A 10,823-nucleotide genomic window follows, 5' to 3' on the forward strand; every position below is an offset into this window, starting at 1 on the left:
GGCGGACCAAGCAAGAACGACGGAAAGAGCACCCAGGACCGAGACACAGACGTGGTTGAGGATCCACCCGTGGATCAGCGACCTACGAGGCCGCCTGCATCCACGCCGGTTAGTTCCTAGATCAGTTCTTCTCTCCGTGAAAGCGGTGGATGGATTTAATAGAGTTAGTTCACCGTGGTGGAAAGCATTAATAATTTACAATCGATGGATTTTAGTTTGTTAGTTCATCATGGTGGAAACCATTAATAATTTGCCGTTCCATATTCTTGGCTGCAGGTGCAGCTGGCTCTGCGATTAGGGGGTGTTTGGTTTCCTCGATAAAGTTTAACGTCTGTCACATCGAATGTTTAGACACATACATAAATTACTAAATGTAGACTATTTACAAAACTAAAAACACAGCTAGAGAGCAATTTGTGAGATGAATCTTTAGCCTATGATTGGACAATAATTTTCAATTAAGACAAAATGCTACCGTACCTATTAAACTTTAACACCCCAACCAAACACGTGCAATAAATTAAAAAAGTAGGGAACACATATTGGCCACAATATGCACAAAACATCTATTTCATCGCGACTCATGAAACTTTGGTTCAGTAAGTCATTCTAAAGAAAATTATTTTGTTATAATTTGGACATTTCAGCCGTCCGTTCTAGAATTTCTATAGAAAGTAGTTTGTTCCTTAACCTTGTTTTATAGAAATAGTGGGTACGAAGTACACGGCCGTACCTAATTTCTTTGAATCTTAGCAAGATTAAAAATATTTTAAATGAGGATCTAGAGATGGATCATGAGTGCTTAAATATGGCTATTCGGATGGTTGCGTGCAACCAACACATGGTGCTGAAGAAACAAAATACCACTTCATGGACCTCAAGTTTCCCGTAAGTTGATATATAAATTTATATTTATCAAAGACTTATAATAATTGTATAATTAATTTTTTTGCACAATCGTTAAAAAATAACTGGGTTTGGATGGGATCCACGATGTTTAAATAATTATTGTCCAAATAATTTTGTCTGTTTAAATAACTATTGTCCAAATAATAGCTAAACAACAAATGATTGATTATTTAGGGTTTAGCATATAGGATAATACTAACTTTATATGCATGTCAGTATTTTCTGGTAATGTTTTTTCAATTCCACCTTAAATAGGCTTATAGAATAATCCCATGGGGTTGAATTATCGATTTGCGAAGTATATGCATGTGCATTCAGCTTGCTAACTCCAAAAAGGTGCCTTAGGAGGGTTTGGCAACACTAAATTATGAGAAAAAAATAAACATGCCGTGCTTCCGTATTGCTTCAGTTTGCGTGGAAGAAACTGATGATTATGCAAAGGTAACCATCGGCAAAGTAGTACTAAAACCCTCAAAATTGGTCGTCGATGCGTAGCTCTTATGTCCCTGGAAAAAACAAACACGATCCCATATAAAAGATTGATTAGCAACCGAGAAAGTCAATGATTATAGAAGAGGTAATGCTAGCTTCGTAAATACAAGACTTGCTGCTAGCATCACATGATAATTTAAATGTAGAAAAGCGGCTTAACATGGACATATATAATAATGCTGGGGTTACCCCTCATCTATATTGTATATTGAATATTAGCTTTGTTTGTTCATCCTTGTTAATCAAGTACTAAAATTGAAGTTTGCATAAGTTATGGTTAAATCATTTGAGTGAATTGCAAATACTATCTTTTGGCTTTTACCATGGCGTTAGCATGGGTATACTACTAGTACCTAAACTAGTATAGTACCCGTGCTAACGCTACGGTTTTATCTCGGAGATGTATATAAAAACATTCAATGATTTTATTTTATAGTTTAATTTTTACACAATTATATTTGAGCATGTATACCATCTGGAAACACTTTTGCATAAAGAATAAAAAGTAATCTAAGTCATCAACCATATAATGTCCGTGCTAACGCTACGGCTTAATTTTGGGATGCTTCTAAAAACAAAAATTATAGTTTGGAAATATTTTTTCACGCACTACTGTTATTATTTGTCGTGTTATGAGCATCTATGTTATATTTTGTCTAACTCTTTAATCATGTATTGGACATCTTCAGGGATGTTGTCGAAACATTCGTTTGCTTTGCTCGCCAAAATGTCCGCCAAAAATTCCATCCTCAGCGAAGTTGAGTGTTGTGCATGGCAAATGATAATTAGTTATTATTATTTTTGTAGTGTAAGATATGTACTGTTATAGGCTATATATGCTTACGCTGTTGATTTGTGGCAATTTTTTGCCGTCCCACAACTTCAAGAAGTTGTAAACAAGAAAGCCTCCCAATTTCCTGGACAAGAGCAGTTGTTATTGATGTGCATAATGAATAAAATAACCATTTTTTTGACAAATGTGAAATGTATTACAAGTGGTTACCAGTATTTATTATTATCTGTAACCTTTGTTACAAGTGGATATTCTCGCTTCCATTTATAAATATTGCCGGTCCACTTTGCATTTGTGAGTCTCATGGCGAGACCGAGTCTTCTAGCAATAGTGTGTAATGTAGGTATATATGCTATTTTTTGATTATAACCCTCCAAACATGTCTCATCTTGAAGGGGGTCCATAATATGCACGGTTTTGTTTTGCATATCCAATATAAATAAAATGTAAGTTCCATCCTTATAATATGGTAGTAGAATCTAAAAACAAACATAGAAACTATTAGTGGTAAACAGAATAAATTAATTTTGTAAATCAATACACATAACATAACATACATGGCTACAATCTCTAATTTTGTACTCCATGTTTGGCCAACACTCTAGTACTTTTCTTAATTTTTCATGGTATACCTTATCAATCTTACCACAACATCGTTGATCTCGTCCGAACCTAGTTATTTCCTGATGATTTTGCAAAAAAAATCAAACATCTAAAGTAATTGTACAACTAAATATTGTAAGTATTTGATAAATTATAAATTTTTATTTCAACTTACAGCAAATCTGAGGTCCATGAAGTGATATTTTTGTTTCTTCAGCATCATATCTTGGTTGCACACAGCTATCCGAATAGCCATATTAAAGCATTCATGATCTATCTCTCGATCCTCATTTAAAATATTTTTAATCTTCCTAAGACTTAAAGAAATTGGGTACGGTCTTGTACTTCGCACCCGGTCTTTGCTAAATAAACAATGACAAAGATTAAATTAATTTTATAGGAAATCTAAGACAGACAACGGAAATATTTAGAATGACTTACTCAAAAGTTTCATCACTTCCAATCAAATGGATGATTGTGTAAATTGCTGATAATAGATCTTCTCTACTTTTCCACTTTAATGTGCGTGTTAACTTGATGTCACCTGACATTAAAATATCCAGATCATCTGTGACGTCATCATCCTCAATATTGTTAGTCTCATATTGATCTCCATCATCCGGTAAGCCTCTTGCTTCATTTAATGGGGAGCAGGTAGTTTATACCTGAAGTTACTTATATCTTTCTGAAATTATGAGCAAGTTCTCATATTAACCAATCAAAAAGTAATGACTATGTTTAGAATTTTTTTTAAAGAATTACCTGGCTGATTTGGTCAGATAAAACAGTTCCTGTCCAATATTCCATGTAATTAATGAGCCATAAACCACAGCTACAACTGTCCATATTCCAAAACAATTTTTTAAAAATATATGAGATACAAATATGAGATATAGACATATTGTAGCTGGTTAGGACACGATAGAAAGATATTTTACCCATCTTTTTGCATTTGTTTGGCAATCTTATGTTTAATCTCCCAAGTTGACACTTCGACACCGTGTTTCCATTTTGTTTGGTCCAGTGGTGTAGAGAGCAGTGCATGCTTTATGAGTCTTTCCAGTCCTATTAACTGGATTGATCGACACATCAAAATTATTTAAGAAAGAGATATCGAAGAGTTGTAAACAAGTATGTGCCTCAGTCGTTTTTTTGTTTACCGTATATTTGAGATCTGTCCAGTTTGTCATATTTTCTCCAAATGAATCCAAAACATGTATTTCACCTTCTGAAGCATTCACGACTGCTAGGTACCAGTGAAACTTTGTAATGTTGATCGGAAGAAAGACCTGCAGTAATATAGATTTATCTAAATTATTTATGTACTTTTGAAAGGGTTTAAAAATTTGCATGACATTTTATATAGTGAAGCCTACCATATCAACATCTAAATAATTTTGAACCCTTGTCTCAACCACGTCGTCTTGAGTATAGCTCAATTTCGACTCATCTTGCTCTCCGTCACCTTGTAGCAATTGAGAAAACCATGTATTCTCCAAATAAACAGATCCACCTTCTCTATGAAGAAGGTGCTCTTCATTCCGCATCAATTGTATATAAAGACTTATAACCTGCAAGTTTTTTATTTTTTCATTAATTGATTAGCAGATATTTGACATGGACATTATTAGTTAATATAGAATCAGGTGTTAAACATGCTTACAGCTCCGGCCTATCTTGTGGGTCCTGGCCTGGTTCCAGATTGCTTGTTATCTCTTCCCAGTATGGATTGCATGTCATGGTGATGAAGTAATCAGGCTTGCCAAATCGCTGCACAATAGCCATAGCATTAAGGAATCTTTGTTGCATGTCTCGATCGCATCCTGGGAATGATCTTGGCAACACAATTCTCTTTCCAACCTTAGAACCCTGCGTCTCACCAACAGAGATAATAACATCAACCAGTCCCTACAATAATAGATTTTGGCACTTTATTTTAGCTTTATGCAATTCGAATGTTGCCAAGGTAATAAAAATATTTATGAACAGTAGAACATGATTGGTTACCTGGTATAATTCCGCACGTATAAGTTTTTGATTATCAGGATTAGAGTACCAATCTAGTCTCATAGACTCAATTTTTATATACATATCCACAGCCCACTGCTGGAAAAGACGCCCTCCGAATAATAAAATGTTGAAAATTCCCCGTCTAATTTGCAACTTGAAGCAGTAGTATTCTCGTGCAGTGACATATCTAGAAGATTGTTCTGCAGCTGCACCCAGCACGTCCCCTTCTTGTACGTCATTGTCTCCTTCTACTTGATTCTCTGCTGCTAGTTAGTTAAAACATTAGACCATATTAATATATATAGATATATCATCAAATCATCTAGTACCGGTATATATATTATTACGAGTTAATACCATGATTATTAGTAGAGGCCGGTGTTGAAGCTGGTGGAGCGACTGGACTCCCACTGTACGACATAAATTTGTTCCATCATGTTTCCCCTCGTGGGTTATATAAAGGATAAGCTAAGGGGTCATAACAACCATGCCATGCTCGGATATATTGCGGACGACGATCAGATTTCCCATATACTATCACACTTCTATCAAAACTTCTTTGTGGATCGTTCCCTTCCATCCAAATAGCAGCAACTTGGGATGTCGTTGGGGCATTGTACCTTCTTTGGTCAGGTGTGACATTTGTATTGAGTTCAATCCGATACTCATCCAAATTTGGAAAATCCCTGTTTCTCCTAAAAGTACTCACATATGGGTTATCTTGCAATATTGCAAGGATAGTCCGTATGAGGTTTACATTAAGATCAGGGGACCTTTTGACCCTATGTGATAAGGCCCCATCTTCTGTATCATAAAAGTATAGCTGTAGATGCCGAGCACTGTCATCACCTGCCACAATATGGTCAAGACGGTGGTACAAACCGCCATGAACTCGAAATGTGTAAACACCGGACCCTGCTGGACTTTTTACACTATCGTCAGTGGTAACCCCTAGACTTGCAAACGCAAAATGTGAGTTGATATAACGTATATGTTTCCTAAAATACTTTGCATCACTGTGCTCTTGGCTTGTGAACAACCTCTTTAGCTCTGTAGGAACATCTGGTATATGTATCTGTACTTTGCCCTTTCTACAACAAAACTCAGGTGTCTCATACTGAAACCTAATCGCACCACAAAAACTGCAGTCAGGGACATTTCTCAATTTATGTCGTTCTGGCAGGTTCTGGTAGATATAGTCATACGGATCATCATGTGGCTGAACATTTGCAGCCTTTCCCTCTGGAAGCACGCGATATGACTCATAGCGTTGACCTTGTGCATGTCGCTGAATGAATCTGTCATCATCGTCTAAGTTTTCATTGTGCAATCCATGTCCATCTTCCATGTCATCTTCATCACCATCCCTTCCACCATTTATTGGTTCAAATAGTTCACGGTCAAATTCTTCTTCATCGGAGTGGACATGTACATGGTTCCTGTGTTGCGCGGGTAATTGTCCTTATGCATAAACACATTTAATATTACCACAAAAAAATATTAAAAACATAGTATAGGAAAACATAGTGTCCTTGATGTGTAGGCCTGTCTCAGCTGTAATAGGTGGTTCCCTACGTGTAGGAACATAATTATCATTTTTGTGTAACCAATCTGTAGGCTCCTCAGAGTCATCAATTTGCACTATTGTCGATAATCCAGTTCCCAAATTCGCACTTGCGGTTGTGGACGGTTGAACAATTACTCCACCACTGTCTTGATTGGCAATGCTCGTGGTTTTATTATTTTGCAACTCAGCCTTTTTTCGTGCTCGATATTGACGTTGGTACTCAGCAGCCTTCCTTCTCTTTTCTTGTAACTCTTCGTTGGTCAACTCAACTTTCCTCTTTCGATGTTGGTTATTTCTTGTGTCCATCACTGTGTTAGCAGTATTTGCATATCCACTTTTGTGAGGCTAGTCATCATTGGGATGAGATATGCCACATGAAGTGATGGTAATAGATAGTTACCGTTGTTCAAAGGTAGTCTACTTTCTATCATGACTCCTGTGAGCATTCCACTGTAGCTATGATTCCCATCTGTAGTTGGCTCAGTATTTGACTCGTTCGTAATAAATGGTGAATTTTGGTCTATCCCAAAATGCTGATCACCTGCATAAATGGAGTGTCATCTCGTATAAATTGTTGTAGTAATAAATAGAGTGACATCATCTCGTATTTGTACTATAATAATTCATGTCATGTATGCGATATTTACCAATAGCCGTAGATTCTATATTTTCTTTGTCCAAACAAAGTGCAGAGTTCTGGGATTCGACATTCTTCCTTTGTCGATATTGACGCGAGTATTCACGTTGTTTCCTTCTCATCTCCTCCTTTCGTTCGTCGGACATCTCGGCTCGATGAGCCCGTTGCCGCAAGTTTCGTTCTTCCCTCGTCTGTCGGGCATCATCTATAGAGAGATGGAAAATAAATAGACACCCACAAATACTATACATGTACCCTATTTGGCATCATACCTGCGACGTTAGTGATGTCACTTAGTGCACTGGGCGTATCTCGGACCGTCGACATTGAGTAGGTGAGGAGGCAACACCTTTTGATTTTTCAAAGGATCGCGGTAGTCCACAAGAGAATAATCAGAATGAACAAATTTAGAGACAAACAAATAATAACGCAGGCATAAATTCAGAGAGATAAACAAAATTTAATGCAGGCATAAATTCATAGTAGAAGTATAATATATATATATATATATATATATATATATATATATATATATATATATATATATACATATATATATATATATATATATTGCAGTAGTAGAAGAAGCACAGTGGAATGCACAAGTGGACCTGGTTCTTCACGAGGCGTTCAGAGATGAAGGAGAAGCTGAGCGTCAATTGTGGTAGATGAAGGCGGAGATGGATCGCGCGAATTAGCCGACCTAGCTGCGGCAGCAGCCTGAGGCGGTCTTCCACGGCTGGGATCGGGCAAAAATGGAGGTTGCACCCTTCATCCACGGCCGGGATCGGCAAGCTGCGGCACCAGCCCGACGCGGTCCTCCGTGGCCGGGATCGGTTTTCTGTGACGCGGTCCTCCACGGCTTCCACGGCCGGAATCGGGTTTGTGCGATACGGAGTGTTCGGCCTTCCTCCACGGCCACGATCGGCAAGTTGCGGCAGCAGCTCGACGTGGTTTTCTGAGATTCGGAGTTACGGAGGTTTTCACGGGGATTGTTTTTTTGCGATACGGCGTGAGGGCGTGAGGCGAGGCGAGGCTGGCGACGCGTGAGGGCGTGAGGCGAGCGAGGATGTAAGGTTGTCATCATAGTTTTAATCTGAGCCGTCTATTTTATAGGACATGTGCTGTAAGTCGTTGATGTTGCAGGTGGGATTTGGCTGGAGTAGATTTCAATTATAGTAGAGATAGGCATTGAGAAGGTACACATCACCGAACGGCCGGAGCTGTTAATCACCACACCTGTCTACAACATAAGCTCACCATGTGTCATCCGCAAAGACAGGCCTTGTTTAGTTCACCCTAAAGACTAAAAAAAATTCAAGATTTCCCATGACATCGAATCTTGCGGCACATGCATGAAGCACTAAATATAAATGAAAACAAAAACTGATTGCATAGTTTACCTGTAAATCGCGAGATGAAGCTTTTGAATCTAGTTAGTCCATGATTGGACAATATTGGTCAAATAAAAACGAAAATGCTATAGTACCGAAAACCAAAAAAAAATTCAAAACTAAACAAAGCCCAACTTGGATTCGAGGGTGGCGGTTGAGGTGTGTGTGGCTGAATCAGAGGCGGCAATGAGCGGTGCTCGATGTGTAATGTCTGGCTGTGGATACTCTGTACTTATAGGGTTTAAATGGGAACATTACTGTAACTGAAGTGGAATTGGAATTGGAATTAGAATTTGGAAGAAGAAAGCACGGGATGGAAGAGCAGACGAACTGGAGAGAGCGATCTAGTTGAGTTCATGTTCTCATTTCATATCAATTCAATCATTACATGCATTTGCCATTTATTCCCCTTGTGGCACGTATGTTCACGGCACAACCGACTGCACAACATCATTTCCAAATGAAGTCCTAGTTAGTGAACACACTAAACGATCACCCAACTGAGCGAGGCTCTTCTTCTTGTTGTTGTATCTAACAGGATCCATGGGTCACAACAGAGAAAATTTCGAATTCCATGAGCTCTTTCTTGCATGTAATTAGCTCAGCGCGAATGTAGTTGCACCACGTCGTCCCTGAAGTCCAAGCCAAGCCGCTTGAGGCGGTCTCCCAGATTGGACACTGATAAGAGCCTTTAAATCGACCACCTAGCGATTTTGGTCCTATTTCTCTCAGAGCCGCTTCCCTATGGCCTAAGCCTCGCTCAACTTGCCAATGGTCCGCTCGATTGGAAATGGAAGGGGAAAAGGGGAAAAGGGTGCGCTTTTTATAGGCGAGACATCGCTGCGGGGGTGTGGGTGGGTGGGGAGGGACAAGACGATGTGAGCGTGAGGCCTTGTTTAGTTTCCAAAAAATTTCAAGATTCTCCATCATATTGAATCTTGCGGCACATGCATGGACTATTAAATTTAGATGAAAACAAAAACTAATTACACAGTTTGTCTGTAAATCACGAGATGAATCTTTTGACCCTAATTAGTCTATGATTGGACAATATTTGCCACAAACAAACGAAAGTGCTACAGTACCCAAAATCCAAAATTTTTGCCAACTAAACAAGGCCTGAGCCAATGCTGCGATCAGTCTTAGGATTCGTATCGTGTGAGTTTCCTTTTGAAGTTTAAATTGAGGCTCAGGTTGGCACTCGGCCGCTAGGGCATCTGCCTCCGCTGCAACGCTAAGCAGGGTCTGGGTTTGTTTGTTACTGCGATTCGGAGCGACAGCCGCCAGATTTGCGTCGGTGCTCCCGGGTAGCTTGGTCCTGCCTTGGCGGAGGGCCGACTTGCAGCGCCTGGTGACGGACCCCAGCGTCACGGACCGTAGGTAGCCTTCGCCTTCGCCGCCACCGCCATTGGCAGAGAGGTTCACTCACATCTACGGCAACGTCCGCCCTCTGTCGGCAGTCCCTTCAACATAGTTCAACAAAATTGAATTTTTTATTTTATAATTTTTTTGTGATTTATTACAATTTTTTAAAAGATTCAACGGAAATAAATAAAAAAGAAAAAAACGAAATCACCGTCCAAAACCACTCCAGGGGTTATTTGACCGGTTTTAAAAGTTCAAGAGATAAAATATCCGGTTTTATAGTTCAGATAGTTAAGGGAGTTATGTAGACTTTTTCCTTTTCTATTAATCTTGCGTTATCTTCGTCATCCATGGTGCCCTGCTTCAGTCATGTTCCTTACTTCGGCTCCTTTGAATTATGTTTGTTTCCCCAAATTGATGACTGATATTCGATCAAGGCCGAGTCATTTAATCAGGTTGTTCCAAGAATCATGATACAATGATGATTTGCTAGAATACTTATAAAGATTTTTACGGGATCTCAGTCTTGTTTTAGATTGCATATTATTGCAGCTGGAACTGCTGTCCGTGATGGGTTTCATGTGACAGGGACACATCTTCCTAACAGATGGAGGAATCCCAGCTGTACATACCGTATATCTTCTTTTGATCAGTGGCAGTCCATTTATGTGGATTTTCAACAAGGAGCACATGATGATGCAGTTGCTGATAAGTTCTAAGAAGGATTGCATTATCTGCCCTATTCCATAAGTACCCACTGCATCGATGCTTCATGGCGGCTCCCTTGCACGTTCTATGACGGTGCTTCTGTGCTGTATTGCTGTTCAATATTGCTTGTGAATCAGATCAAAGACATCTCAGCTTCGAGTTTCAGTCAACAAATTTGAGTTAAATCCTACATATAATTCACTGAGTTCAATAAAGTCATTCATTATGATTAATGAATTGATCGTCACTAGTAAAGATCGTATTGTATATACAGCTGTTGTTGCATGCTACTAACATAGTGCACCTGCAGTAATATGATATGTATGTCTGACAAATTAATTTGGG

The sequence above is a fragment of the Sorghum bicolor genome, chromosome 7, assembly GCF_000003195.3.
Source record: "Sorghum bicolor cultivar BTx623 chromosome 7, Sorghum_bicolor_NCBIv3, whole genome shotgun sequence".
In the NCBI taxonomy this organism is placed as follows: Eukaryota; Viridiplantae; Streptophyta; class Magnoliopsida; order Poales; family Poaceae; genus Sorghum; species Sorghum bicolor.